Genomic DNA, 11,461 nt, shown 5'->3' with positions numbered 1-11,461 from the left:
TTTTAAAACACTATGTAGTAGTTTAACTATATACGAAGCATTTTTTTTTTCAAAGTAGAATTCTCACAAAGGAACACTAAAATGTGGTATAACTCTCTTTTTTTCCATTAGCAAACACTCAAATTACTAATTTATTTACAATAAACAGTATTATTGCTGACATAACGAGAAAAAAAATGCTCCATTATTTATCATAAATTTCTCTTTTACTTTCATATTTATGAACTGATAGTGCCAAACGAATTGTCTGCGGTTGTAGATAACATTTTTTTTTGTAATATTTAGTTTCCTTGCTTTAGATTATGTTTTTTGCAGACAGGGGTTTCTACATTCTTCCCTCCGAAGGTTTGATGTTTCCTATAATACCAATATTTAAAAACATATATAATCAATCCCATAGTCACGATAGCAGTTATGAAATATCCCCAAGTTGAGGCTAATAAGCCTTTATAATAAGTGGTTCTTTCTATTTCCGTTTGGAAAATGGGATAATTACTTTCCAAATTTTTATTTAGATTCTCCAGGGTTGTCAAAAATCTGGGTGTTTCTCCTTTTATTTTTTCCGGTATTCATATATCAGTTAATTTCTTTATAATTTTTGCATTGTTTTAATTTTTTCATTCTTTTGTTTAAAATTGGTTGGTTTAAAAGATTCATGTTGGGTATGTGTTTTACACTTCGTTTGTTTATATTTATTTCCCTAATTTAAACAATTCGAGATGATATAATTGTCTCTTTTGTCGTGAAACGACATGATGGGGGGATATTAATCAGGCCCATCCCTACTATCCGTATATCTCTTGTATTCCTCAACCCTGAAGAATTTTTGCATCTCAACTACTCCATATAGGGCTGTTGAACGCTGAAAGTAAAATAATTTTCATCTATTTTTTCCCATAGTTCAAGATTAACTTCGCTCACTATACCAATCGCATTCTTTTGATAGGGGACTTGAGGGTTCCATTTCCTCCCAAAGTGTAATAGCACAGACTTTTCTTGCGCGTAGATATGATATAGTTCCTAAGTTTCAAAAGGGTAGTTTATCATTGTGACATTTAATTATTTCTTGTTGTTTTGGTATCCTATATTTTATAATAGAAATGGATATAAATGGTGGCAAATTATTTATCCTAATCCGGCGTTTGGTGTTCGTAAATTTTGTAAGAAAAGTATTTATTTAGAACAGTGTAGGTTCTTCATTTTTAACTAGGGGTACCTTTAGAAATATCCATAACTCCCCTTGCTTGATTTGTAAATAATTTTCAGCCATACTATAAAAGTATAGGATATTCTCAAATTTTGGTTCTAGTCCTAGTCTTAATTGATAAGGCAAATGGCTTTCTTTGGCTTTGAGTACTTTTATTAATTTACTTGGACTTAAAAGTCGTGCTGGTAAATTTTTTGTCAAAATTGTTAGAAATTCTAACTCCAATTGATTAAATTCATGGGATATTTCCATGATCGAGCTCTGCTAGATCAGCAGAGCTCGGAAATGCAGATCACAGGCTTGTGTGTGCTGATCTCCAGCTTCGCCTCCATGCACAGCCATCGGAAAGAAAACCAGTAGCAGCGGATATTGGGAAACTAAAGGAGCCAGATACTCGCCAGAAGTATAGGGTTGAGATATCAAATTGCTTTGAGCACCTTGGCACACTCAACAGCAGCGAAGACGCCTGGAAGTATTTTAAATCGCAGACCAGCGAAGCAGCACAGCTGGTGCTTGGCAAGCGAAGTTTCCCGAAGAAATCGTGGCTAACTGACGAAACACTGCAGGTCATAGAGCAAAGTCGGAGGGCAAGACTTCTTGGGGACATGGTCACCTATCGAAGGCTGAATGGAGTGCGGAACAGACTTATTCACCGAGACCCAACTAAGTTTGTGGCAAGTAAAGCCGATGAAATCGAACTAGCAGCAAAAAAGAAAGACATGGGTAGCCTGTTCAAGCACCTCTGTGATCTCAAAGAAAATAAAACATCAGCATTGGGACCCGTCCTTTTCAGGGATGGGGCACTTCCCTCTGATGTGGGTTCTTGTCTCGAGCGGTGGAAGGATCACTTTTTCTCACTCCTGAACAACACTAGCCCGTCTATGCCTCCTACTGATAGTCCCAGCAAACCTGGCTATCCAAGACCCGAAGCAGATACTCCTCCAGACGAGCCTTTCAGCCCCTCAGAAATTGGAAATGCAGTAAAAAGGCTCAAGAACACTAAAGCTGCCGGTATCTGTGGCCTGAGTTCGGAGCTGCTAAAATATGCAGGTCCTGTTATGCTCCCGTTTCTTCACACCCTGTTCTCTACAATCTGGTAAGCCGAGATAATTCCCGAAGATTGGTGGAAGGGTGTCATTATCCCTTTATGGAAGAGGATAGGTTCTACAAGTGACTGCTCGAACTACCCTGGAATAACCCTACTTTCTGTCCCGGGAAAACTTTTCTCAATGGTCCTGCTAGATCGATGTCGAAATATCATTCGTAAAATCCGGCGACCGGAGCAAGCTGGTTTCATGTCGGACCGTTCAACCATCGAGCAGATTTGGATCTTAGTGAGGACTAGAGGCAACGGGTAGCGACAGACTTGAGGTTTCTGAAATAAAATTAAAAAGTGACAAAAAGACAATTAAAAAAAGACAAATTAACTCTTTTTCTCGTAGATTTGAAAAAAAATTTCCGGCAACAAAAAGTTTTATTATTTCTATGCTGATATCAAAATTTAACTAATCAGCATACGAAAGAAGGACTTTCGGACCATTTAGATACTAAACCACTCAAGGAATTCTGATCCCGAAAAAGAAAGCTGGATTTCCTAGTTGCAAAGGGGAACATGAAAGGGCACTTCGCTGGACAAGCGTTACTTTTGTCCAGTGCTATATTTGCATAAGAAGAAATTATAACCGGGGGCTGGAGGAACAGCCTCGTTGAAACTGGAAGCTCTACAGGCACACTCCTGTACTATGAGGTCTTCAGTCTCGAAAGGGTGCACTAGATTTGAACCGATTTGATATTTGAAAGCTGAACACAGTTTAAAAAAACTTAATTTTCTAGTCGCAAGATCTAATTCAAGGTAAAACAGGTTTCATTGCATCCAACTGTTCGACAGAAATTGTTTATTTCACGAAGGAGGGAGATCCAAGATTACTCAGAGTAAACATCTCGCGTGGAATGGTTCAATCGGAGGCAGTTCTGACTTCTCTTGCGCCCGGGGTAAAATCTTGATTTTACATTGGCTTTTGCATTTAAAGGCGATGGTAGCACTTTGAGAAAATGAAAAATTCCAAGTTGCTATCTAGTGAATTCCATGAAGAAACAATCCATTTTAATAGTTTAGAACCTCTAGCGCCTTTTGAACAAAACTTCCAGCAGCAAAAAGTTTATTTTTTTATGCTGATAACAAAAGATAATTATCATCAGCCAAAATAGTCGGACTTTCCGGCCATTTTGATACTAAACAACTGAAAGAATCCTGATCATAACGAAGAATATTAATAACAACAAAGTTCAAATTGGCAATCGAGAAAAAGGATTAAAAACTATTTTCATAGGTGACACAATAGCACTGCCTAAATAAAGAACAATGTTTGCACAATGTATTATTTATGTTTTAGTTTTTTTGTGTTTTTTTTCTTTTAGACCAGGGCACTTCGTATCGAAGGAGTTGTCGTAGAAACTTCGAAAGGGCTTATTTGATTGGAAATTGAAAGGGCTTGTCCCCTTTTTAATAGCCGAAAGTGATTGGAGGCAACTAACTCGTCTGCCAGGTCCATCATATCAACAAACACATCCAATGAGAATTTTGAGACAGCCACTTTGTTCAACATACTTGAAAGATCCAGAAATTGTGTCTTTGAGGATGACAACCCCCTCCAGAGCCCTCAGTGCGAGGGTCAAAAGGGCTCATTCGATTTGAAATTGAAAGGACTAGTGCCCTTTTTATTAGTTAAAATTGATTGGAGGGCAACTAACAACCCTCTCACGCCCACCATTTCCCCCTACACATCCAATCAAAATTTTGAGATAGCCATTTTGTTCAACGAAGTTAAAAGTTCTGAAAATCATGTCTTTGAGCATGACAATCCCCACAGCCCTCAGGGCAAGGGTTGTTATGCCCTTGGGGCATATAAGGTTTTTGTAGAAAGCGCTGTCGTAGAAACTTCAAAAATGGTTCATTCAATTGGGAGTTGAGAGGTATAGTGCCCTCATTAATATTCAAAATGATCAGAGGGCAAATGCCCCCCTCCCCACGCCCATCATTTCTCCAAAAACTACCGATCAACATTTTTATATAGTCATTTTGTTGAACGTAGTTTAAGGGCCCAGAAGTTATGTCTTAAGTATGACACCCCCCCAGGGCCCTCAGGTCTAAGGTTTTTAAGTTATGCCCTGGAGGTATATAATGTTTTTTATAGAAAGTGTTGTCGTAAACACTTCAAAAAGGACTCATTCGATTGAAAAATGAGAGGGATATTGCCCTTTAATAGTCGAAAGTAATTGGAGGGAGAATCACCCTCCCTCTACACCCATCATTTCCCCGACCACTTCCGATCAACATTTTGATATGGCCATTTTTTCAACGTAGTAGAAAGGTCTGAAAATCTTTGAGGATGACAACCCCCCCTCCCCCACAGCACTGAGGACAAGGGTTGTAAGTTATACCCTTAGGGCGGGTAAGGTTTTTATAGAAAGAGCTGTCGTAAAAGCTTCAAAAAGGGTCATTCGATTGGAAATTGAGATGTCTAGTGCCTTTTTATTAGTCGAAAGTGATTAATGAGCAAATGACCCCATCCGCGCCCATGATTTCCCCAAACACTTCCAATCAAAATTTTATTAGAGGCAAGGGTTGTAAGTCATGAACATGGGGTATTTATGGGTTTTATGGAAGGCATGGTTTTTTAACTTTAGAAGAGGCTCATTTGGTTGAAATTGGGATATATCATGGTATATAACATTGCTTCCAGGGTTGGCACAACCGCCCTCCCAGAGTCCTGTGTCAAGGGCTTTAAGTTATGTCCTGGGGCATATAAGGTCTTTATGGAATGAGTGGTCGTATTAAATTTAGATGGATCTCATTTGATTTTAAATTTGAAGTTATCGTTCCCTTTTTAAGAATCAAAGTGATTTGAGAGACCCCCCCCCCCCCTACGACCATCATTTCCTATAATAAACATCCAAACAAAGTTTTGAGACATTATCTTTCCAGCATTGTTGAAAGGTTAAACAAAACTTACGGTTATGGAAACTTACGGTTACTTAACGAGGAATTGGAAAAAAGACCTGGGATAGCGTTATGGAGAAGGAAGATCTGAATGAAGGATTTGAAATTTTTTACAGTAAATTTACAGCACTATAGGAGGCATGTTGTTTTAAGGAAAAAATAAAGAAACGTGGAAGAAAAAAACGCACCAATTTGCCCGTGGGCTACATAAAGTTTACTCAGGTGTATCAATAAAAATAATAATCTTTGGGTGAAGTATCGTAATCTACCAAGTGTAGCTAGCCTTCGGACCTATGAAATTTAAAAGAAATGCTTACGATCAGTTCTCAGAAAAGCTAAAAGTGATTACTTTAATCAAAGGCTAGCGGAAAGTGTGAAGGATGGAAGGAAAGTGTGGAAGACAGTTAATTCAGTAGAACGACCGAATAACCAAAGGCCTGAACTACCTTCCAGAATTAGAGTTGATGGGGAAACCTTTACTGAACCAGCACAAGTTGCAAAAGCACTTTGTACCTTCTTCGCAAGAATTGGAGAGAAAAAGGCTAACAAAGTGCTACCCCCCAGAAAGTCCTACAAGAACTTTTTGGGCCAAGCGTGTGTCAAGTTGATGGCACTCATTCCTGTAACTTCGACAGACCTTTAGATGATTGTCAAAGGTTTGAGGGAAGCATCTGCCTCTGGTTTCAACCGCGTCCATACTAAAGTGTTGAAAGCAGTATTGTCGTCCCTATTACAACATTTAAGACATTTGGTAAACCTCTGCTTAGAGACGGGCGTACTTCCGTCACTCCTCAAGAAGGCAAGAATAGTTCCCCTCCACTAAGGTGGCCTTCAGAACGACCCGTCTAACTTTCGACCCATATTTATTATTTTGGTATTTCCCAAAGTGTTAGAAAAACCTTTGAAGTACCATCTGTTGGGTTTCCACCCCTGCTTCTTTTCTTTTCAGATAAATGACTCATTTTCTTTTCTGTAATTACAGTTGCCTATAAGATAATTTTCAATCGTAAGTTAAATTCGTCGTCAAGGCAACCATTTTACAAGATAAAGTAAATTGCTTGGGTTAAAATTCAGTATGAGTCATCGCAAGGGCTTGCTAAAATTCAAGTCATTGATTCTGAAAGTATGTGTCGGGCAATTTCAATTGAGGGGCTTGAGTCATTTTGTTGGCCCGCGTCACACTGGGCCACACCCCAAGTACTAACATTCTGTTAGTGAAAAATATTATTTAGTAGTCTACATTTACACCCCCTTTGGGGAAGCCTAATCTTTTTGTTATATGTGACCTTTGGAAGATGACAAGTAAGATATTTTCTACAACTCTGTACTAATTTTCCAGAAACCCAGACAGGGTAGGTACAGAGTTACTAGAGACCGTCATTCTTATATTGGCAGAGGGGTTCGTTACCTCCAAGGAGATAGTTAGAGATTTTTAGTGGTAACCCGGGTTGGGTACACACCTGGCCTTAGAATTTGGCCATTTGATCGCTCGATAACGTTATCATACCCTGGGGCAGGGTATACTGTAAGTTGGGTATTACCAAACCCGATATTTACTGAACAGTTATAGTAAGCGCGGGGATCCCATTATGATATTTGGCGCCGCCGGGGGCTTTTCCCTCCAGTAAGTGGTGTAGCACCGTTTTTGCACCAATAAGTGGTGACACCCGTACCTTACTACACCAACACTGGTGGCAGTGGATAAAAGATGGTGGACACTGGAGTCCAAATCAGATTTGACGATGATTTATTATTTTACGCCATGGAAAAAAAATTGAGAAAAGTAGAGATGAAAAGAGAAATGCAAAAAAGTGACAAAATTTGAAGATTCAGCATACAGTGGTGATAAATAAAAAGTTGGATGGGCTGTGCCTTGATAACATAAATAATAGGGGGGATATTGAGGTCCAAGACCCATGGGGAACAAAACAAGATTATTACAAAATAGAGATGAGTGACCTACAACGAGCTGGGGGAAGGTTTGGAGATATTGAATGTAAACTCGGATTGGAAAAACTTGGGAAGGAATCTGAGATAAGTATTATCAACTCAAAAGAAGGATTGTTCCATTATGAGGGGGAGGAATCCGTTGGGGAAGATCCCCTGCAGGAGGACGTGAAAGATAGCCCTTTTCCTCAATGCACAACTGGCGGACAAGTTGTGATCCCTTTACTGAAGCAGTCTTTCCAGTCTTCAATATTATCTTCATCCTTCATCGCCGAGCATTATTCATTTGATTATTTTAGGGGACAAGACCCAGAAAAAAGCGATTCAAGGTTCGCTCAGATTTTTACTTCATTTTTCTGAACCCCTATCGTTTTCAGAGGCCTGTGTATTTTCGGCCTTGGATTGTTTGAAATTATGCCAAGGGGCAATTTACATTTTAATTGAGATGTGGGGTTGTTTCCACAGATGGAAATTAAGAGGCTAGTGCACCCAATTTTTCATGATGGCTGGCATCATCGAATGTGCCAGAAAGTGATTGTCTGCTCCTCTCAAATATGAATTCGTGAGAGCGAGAAAATTTGTATTTTTAATTGTGCTGCGCACGATTATTTTCTATGAGTTTTGGGAACTTCAATTTTCAAAACCTAATGCGGATGCCATACGATAGAGACAATGGTGGCTCTACGGTAGAGACGTTTGGATGACGACGAATCCTGAGCCAAGCGGTGGAAGTACAGGCACTGGCGGAAGAAAGAAGGGAAGAAATAAGTTTGGTGATTTTGAAGTTAAGTGTTATATTTGTAAGGGTGGACCAGCGTGGCGCATGGGTGGTCATTTATCTTACGGAGGGAGGTGTTGGGATTCCATCCCTGTTTCTTTTCTTTTCAGATAAATGACCCATTTTCTTTTCTGTGTAATGGAATCAATTTTCAAGACCCCAAAAATTTCAAGTAAAATAAAATCGCCCAAAATTCAAACCCAAAAATTCAAATAACCCACAGATCAAGTAACACTTAATTGTAAAATTTAAAAAGTACCGAAACAATTGTATCACAATTGTAACCCTATGAAGAAATCGTTCCCACGAAAAATGTAACAACAATAAATAATTAGCGTGACCAATTGTACATGACAGGCAGCCAGCAATGTAATTTAAACCTTGAGTTTGAATTTCCACACGATCAAGAGAAGGTAGAAGTTATTATACAAAAATTGGCACGTGAAATACAAAAGTGGAACTGTGTATTCCGCTGTAATTACAAGGTAAAAACTTTAAAAAATAGTTTCTTGAGATACAAAAGTAGAACTACGTATTCCGCTGTAATTACAAGGTAAAGCTTTAAAAAATGGTTTCTTTTAATACAAAAGTAGAACCAAATATCCCGCTCTGATTATAGGGTAAAGTTTTATTCTGTCAAAAAGAATTCCAAAGGGAAGTTTTAAAAGTCATAAATCGTATCAAAAGTTTGTTAAAATTAACTAGCTGATTGGTACATAACTGTCCAATAGCAATATGGGACATAAAATCTAAACCAATAGAATCAGTGTAATGTGCTCTTTAGTAACGCCTGAATGTAACCTTCGGTAAAATCTCAGAGTATAGTACCTTCGAACTTAGCAAGTTGGAGTTAGTCTTTTATCAGTCTTTTGGGGTCTACTGTCAGTTTATTATGAAGCTATGATCAGTTTTATGTGAACCTAGAAACAGCTTTATGTGAGCCTATTTGCAGTTGGAATGAACTTCTGAAATCATTTATTATTAGTGAATTAACTGTTAGTTGTATTGCCTCAGTCAACAGCTTTATCTTAGTGTCTTTGATTTCGAAGTGTTCTTGATATTCCCGTCAAGTTCTGTACCGATCATGTGAGTAAAAATAAATATATCACTTTCTTTTTTCATTCTCTTTATGTTAGTATTTCTCAAGATTTTTAGTCCTTCTGGCCCCAGTCGCTCTCAAGGGAACCTGAATCCTTTCAACCTGATTTCGACTGAGTATGGCCACTAAAACATGCACCCCATTTGAACCACTACTTTAAGTTCCCCCTCTACTCTGGTATGCTACTCGGGAACCGCCAACTAAGAGTTTAATTGAAAATACTCATAGAAACAATTAATTGAAAGAACCAACAAAAAAATAAGAACAAGACTTATTTTTGAAACCCCCCCCCATTAGAAGTATGAGAACAAACTTTTATTGAAAACCCCCCGTTAGAAGTGGCGCGGCGCTGTTTAAAGGAGCAAAACACAAGGACATACTTTTCTACAAAAAAATTATTGAGAAATAATACGCATAAAGAAAGTGCAATACTTTGTGCAGTATTTAAAGTGCCCTTAAAATAGTAACAAAAAAAATATAATTTGGAGCGTCAAGATTTGAATTATATAAAAAAAAACCAGTGCCGAATTTTAAATTATTTTTAGATCCAAACGAAAAATTATTAAAGCAGAAACTTATCGTCAAAACAGTGGAAATTTCAAAACCTTTTCCTTCATATAACGGAGATTCGGATTTAGAGGAATTTAGCATTCAATTAAACCAATTCGAAGAAGTAACTCAAACGGACTTAAAATCAATAGTAGGGATTTTATTAATGAGACTTAAGAGACAAGCCTTAATAATCCTAAAATAAATAAAAAATATAATTGGGGAAGATAACAACCTCCCAATCTATTCAATAGAAAAATTGCTAAAAGTGTTCCAGGAAAGATTTGTTGAAACCATTTCAACACATAAATTAAAGCACGGAACTGTCTGTTTCGACGAAACCCAAAATGTTAGGGAATACCTACACAAAGTAATGGTATCAATTGAGGCTAAATATGGGAAAGAATCCGGTTCCTTATATGATGAAATTGAACTAAATGCTTTCTTGCAAGGATTAAACCCCAAACTGTACCGAATGTTAATATCAAAAAATATTCATACATTAGAGCTGGCAGTTCAGTAATTAGAAAGAATGATTGAAATTTACTCGATTGTGGCAAATCACAATAAGTCAAGAATAAATAATGTCGGAGAATCAACTCCGGGACGATCACGAGGGATCTCACCCGCATTTTTCTCAAGAGATAATTCACCAAAACCGAACCAAAATAGATCTCCAACCCCTACCAGACAAAAAAGTGTACGTTTCGTACCCAGGAATATGGCAAACTACGTAAACAACCCCCCAATTATATGCTATGCATGTAATAAACAAGGACATATCGCCAGGGAATGCCGTAGTAGAAACAACTATACACCAGCAGCCCCAAGTTTTAATAACCGTTTGTTCGGGAGAACAAACTTAAATGCCAATGGGTCAGGAAGTTATAGAAAAAAAAACCCACGCCTCCCATCGTTCCGCAACCCCTACCAACAAGGATTTGCGTATTCAAATCCTTCCCTCAACCGTCAAAATAATTATCGGTTCCCCAACCAAAATACGCAACAAAACATGTACCAATTTAATTCATGGGCAGTATATCAGACTAGATTTAATAGGAATACGAGCGATGACAGAAGATATTTCTTGCCGACAGAATATGAAAGAAATTTTTCGCGAAACGAAAGAAATTTTTCGGGAAATGAAAGAAAATTTTCGTCAATACAAAATGGACAAATGCCGCTAGCCGTCGGCACAAGAAATTCCAACCCACGCAACAATATGTGGCAACCAAGACAATCAAATGTCAATCAACTTGCTAGGGAAGTTCCCACCGAGCCCCAATGTCAAACGCCAATTTATAAAATAAGTGCACAGGGAAACGAATTAGGCCCCCAAGAAAATTAACCGGGACCCTGGAGGCCAGTATTTTTTATAGGTCCCTTCCAGTAGTTGTATCTTCTTTAAGTTATAATAATGACATATTACCTATATTAAATGATTTTGTTATTGCGAATATTTATTTAAAAGTGTTGATATACTCCGGTACATCGGTTAACATAATAAACTCGAATGTATTTAATAAATTACAAATATATATTAATCGACGGAAAAATTTTAATATTTCCGGTTTAACTAGTGTCACAGGACATACACTGGACGCAATAGGGTTCATACGCTTAGATGTGACAAAAGATAATAGAATGTTTCCTACAAACTTCATAATATGCAAGAATTTCCCATATGAGGCTATAATTGGTGCTATTTTTTTAAAATCTAATAAAGTGTTATTAGATATAGCAAATAAAAGTTTCGTGTATCCATACAACCCTATTATCCAACGCGTGGAGAGAGGGGAAGCAACAGTGAATAGAATAAAGTCTTTTGTGCACCATCTCTCGTCCTGTGGGAGAAAATAAAGCATCAAATGGATCGAGTCA

The sequence above is a fragment of the Artemia sp. Qi Xiang Cuo genome, chromosome 20 (assembly GCF_049724085.1).
Source record: "Artemia sp. Qi Xiang Cuo chromosome 20, ASM4972408v1, whole genome shotgun sequence".
In the NCBI taxonomy this organism is placed as follows: domain Eukaryota; kingdom Metazoa; phylum Arthropoda; class Branchiopoda; order Anostraca; family Artemiidae; genus Artemia; species Artemia sp. Qi Xiang Cuo.
This window is presented reverse-complemented; position numbering follows the sequence as displayed.